The sequence below is a fragment of the Musa acuminata genome, chromosome BXJ3-10, assembly GCF_036884655.1.
Source record: "Musa acuminata AAA Group cultivar baxijiao chromosome BXJ3-10, Cavendish_Baxijiao_AAA, whole genome shotgun sequence".
Classification (NCBI taxonomy): Eukaryota; Viridiplantae; Streptophyta; class Magnoliopsida; order Zingiberales; family Musaceae; genus Musa; species Musa acuminata.
The window spans coordinates 22,706,962-22,711,368 of NC_088358.1; the positions used below are offsets into that span (position 1 = coordinate 22,706,962).

Below are 4,407 nucleotides of genomic sequence, written 5' to 3' on the forward strand. Positions count from 1 at the left end.
CCAATCAAAGTCTTTTTTTAGGGACATGTTAATTAGAAAAATATCTGAAGTCCTTAACTCGTTCTCGTGGAATGATAGTATTACATTTTTTTGCATTAATTAAAATACATACGTGTATTTAAGAATTCTACATTGTGGAGACTTAGTGGGTGCTCGCGTGACCCAAGGATTAATGGACATCTTTATTTTAGGGACATGCTAATTGCTCTTTCATTCAGATTAAAAAGAGACCTGAAGTCAAGAAATTATAATACGGAGGAATCTCAGCTATAGGTATGTGTTGTACTGCAGCTATAATTATAAATACTCCCATCGCTTTCCACCGAGGAGGGCGTGCAATCGTAACTCATCTTCTTGGAAAGGAGTGCTTCCATATCGGTGTCTGCAAATGGTGAGAAGCTCAATTCGCCTTCATGCTCGAGTTCTTTCGACTGCATATATTATACACAGCAGCAATATCATACGATAATGTCAATTATATTCGGTGGTGTTGACGCATTAATGCACGCAAGCAGGCTAAAGTTGTCAAGGAGGGGCCGTGGGGTGCGAACGCAGGGAATGCGTTCGATACAGGTCGTGTTGACCGCTTTACCAAGGTCAAGATTTACCATGGAGATGTAATATACGGGTTGGAATTAACCTTCGTCGTGGGTGGTAAACCCCAACCCCCCATGCTTATTGGAACCAAAAAGCGCGCATCCCAAGAGGTATACATTTTTTATTAACATCTATGAACTCGCATGTACATGTACAAATTTTCTTGTGTTTCAATGCATGTTAGAACAAAAGCACATCACTCTTCTAGGAAAACCATCTTATATCTAATTGCTATTTTCTGAGAACAGATAAAGCACTAGAAGAGTTCCAAATTCTTATTCTTTTTCCTCTGGGTTTCATTTCTAACTCAGCCAATGATCGCTTGTAGATCACCCTCGATGAGGACGAACACTTCATTTCCATCTCGGGATACTTCAAACAAATGTTGGGAAACGACATTTTCATAACACAACTTACTCTTACCACCGATGAAAACAGAAACGTAAGTGCTGGCAATGAGACGGGCAATCCTTTCTCCCTCGCTTTAGAGGAGGGAGGTCAAATTGTGGGCTTCTGTGGACTTGTCAGTCAACCGACTGTCGCCGTGGGAGCCATTGCGGTGTACTGCTCCTTGGCTGATTCCTAGATATGGATGCACTAGTCCGTGTAGGGTTGCTGCTACACATATGCTATACTAAATAAGGAGCAGCAGTCGTCGTCATCATCGTTATCCTTATTGTTGTTGTCCCCATCGTCATCCTTGTTGTTGTTGCCGTCGTCATTATCGTCGTTGATGTTCTTATCCTCAAAGTATTCTTAAATAAATTATAAACCACTTGTTGGTCTACTATGATATGTTTGGACTACAATCATCCGGTGTATTGTTATCCGATTCATCAAGTGAAATGGGAACAAGAAAGAGCAATAAAGAGAAGAAAGAATGTGCAGGTAACTAGAAGGAACGTATAAAACTATGTACTCAAATTGTATATAAACCGTTTAAGTGAGATCTTGGTTGTCCAAATTGGGAGCTGATTTGGAATCAACCGAGCTCCCTTTCTAAAGTCAATACCAAGTCAAACTTTACGGACACCAAGTGAATCCACACCTTTTTGGCCAATTGGGCAGGTTGTGGCTCTCTATGAGCTGATCCGGCCTTGTGCATTGTTGTAGCGCTCCATGAGCCGATTTGGCCTCGTGTGGGTTGTAGCGTTCACAGTGTCGATTCGACCTAGCACCTTGTTGTAACGCTCTTTGGGCCTATTTGGTCTTGTGCATTGCTGTAGCGCTCCATGTTATGGTTCGGCCTTGCATGGGTTGTATGGTCAATTTGGCCTCGCATAGTTGTTTAGAATTTTTATGTGCGGATTCGCGTACAAAGTATCATGTCGACATCGTCGATGTGCGCGCGACATCGGTTGTTTCATGAAATCAGGTAGGATCTCCAAAACAATGGCTAATCTGGATCCTGTAGTAGTCGAGGCTAACCTTCCTTTTCTATTGCAAATGTGGATCTCCAAAACAATATCCTTAGCAATTACTAGACGTGGCATGAAAACCAAATCGGTGGTGTCACACCCATCTTCCCTTGAGTGTCGGGAAGCCAAAATCAGGTGGGAGCACTATCACTCTAATTTGGAGGCCTGAACCTCTTTTGGCCCTTGGATCAGACAAATGCACCCTGCACCCTCCGAGTTAACGTCAGCAAGGAGTAGAGTTGCTGCCAGTAGTAGCGGATGGGGCTCCTCTTGTCTCGGCAAGGAAGGAGTCCCCACGTAGGACACTACTACTTGTCAATATGAAGAACACTACTTGCAATGACAAAAACATCAACAATAACAAGAGGAACAACAATCATGATCGCAATTCCTATCGAAGGGATGGGCAGGTCCCTCGACACCCTATGTTGCCCCACCATCCCCGGTCACAACCACCATCCCCACCAAAGGGAATGTGTTTATGGAGACTTGTGAGTTGGTATGCGAATCAATCAATCTTTTTTCAAGACATGTTAGTTGGCATTTTATTCAGATTAAAAAAACCTTAAATCCTACTTGCGGAATGATAGTATGGAGGATGGCCATACATTTTCTTTCATTAATTAAAATACATACATATATTTCAGAATGCTATTTTGTGTAGACTTGTGATTGGATCTCTTTTAGGGATATGATAATTAATAATTTTTAAATTATAAAATGACCTTAGGTTCCGATAGAAGATTATGATATAAGCAAATATGGATTAACAAATATAGAATGATATAGAAGATCATGATTTAGGCAAATATAAAATGACAACTTTGTATTCGTTACATGTTCTAATCCTCAATCAATCTATGATTTGAGAATCAATCATAAATTTAAGTGTATAAATTGAATATATATTTTGAGCACATGATTGAGGGAAATCTCTCCTCACTATTTATATAAATACATATTACCTCAATAAATGAAATAATCTCTTTAACAATAAATTCTTCATAGTATCATAGTGTTCTTACTTCAAGTAATGCTTCAACAAATTCGATTGTATTATTAGCACTCACAATCAAGAGAGGGACTCAGGAGATAATAGAAGAGATCACTCTCTTCTGCACATCTCAGATCGGATCCTCCCTTTGTGCACTTCTCATATTTGATCTCCTCCAATAGATCATATCTCCACCATATGTGCATTCAAACCAGATCATCAATTAATTCTTGATTTTTCTTATTGGATCAAAATAACTTCTTAGCATGGCTTTCTCTTTTTCATCTGAAACTCTAATTATTATTTCCTCTATAAACAATAATTCATCTAAACCTATAGAACTTCTATCTATGATGCAACAACTAATCCCCTTCAATTTCTCTAAAGGTGGTAATTATACATTTTAGCAAGCATAATTCACCAATCTCTTTTTTGGATATAATCTATTAGGCTACATCGATGACTCTCTTAGTTATCAACTAGAAAAAATCTAAATATTAGGAGAACCTATCCAAATGACAAATCTTAATCATAATTTATAGCTTTGATAAGATCATCTCTATCTACAAGCTATTCAAGTCTTAGTCACTAGCTCCATAACACCACTAATCTCTTCGTACATTACTATAATAGAAAGCATGATTAAGTTATATACCACCCTCGCCAATCACACTCGCACTCGCATGCTAAGTCCTTTATCTACTCTAATAAAAATAACATAAGAGGAAAGTACTATTATTAATTATATACAAAATCTAAAAGTTATGATGGATAATTTGGCCTTCATAGGTCACCCCCTTAGTGATGACTTATTATTCTTAATGGCCTAGTAGATAAATATAAGAAATTAACAGTAGTAATTCGAGCACGAGACTCACCAGTGTAATTTAAAAAATTATATAATAAGCTGATTGATTATGAAACATATCTAAAATGAGGAGAAAGATGAGAACAACCATCACAGCTCAATTTGGTTAAAAATCTAAAGGAAAAAATAATTAAAGTAATAAAAACTTCAATAAAAAACTGAACAAGATGCCTCTTAGAGACATGGATAATACATAGAGTCATCATCCTTCATTACACTATCAACTCTCCAACTATAGTAGCAACTTCAACTCAAACAACTAATGAAATAAATTTAACTATAACTATCAGTAGTTCTTGTATCCCAACAATAATAATTAGCAAAATATCATCTGCTAGCTCCGTGACAAAATTGGACATAAAGCAAAAGTATATTGATCTCGACCTAAGCCTATTACTATACCCATTGACCTCAAGCAAACATCATGACTACTCCGATTACTTATCCAAGTAATTGGATTATTGACTTCAGTACTTCTTATCATATCGCTTCTGATTTACAAAATTTATCTATTCACATTGACTATAGAG

General features: G+C 37.6%; 1 long non-coding RNA gene across 1 annotated transcript; it reads left to right on the forward strand.

Annotated features, from left to right (window-relative positions):
* Positions 1–324: 324 nt before the first annotated feature.
* Positions 325–1,406, forward strand: LOC135650732 (uncharacterized). The gene is made up of 3 exons (XR_010501610.1): positions 325–391; positions 516–707; positions 926–1,406. It is a non-coding gene; the product is annotated as an uncharacterized LOC135650732 (long non-coding RNA).
* The last annotated feature ends 3,001 nt before the right edge of the window (positions 1,407–4,407 follow it).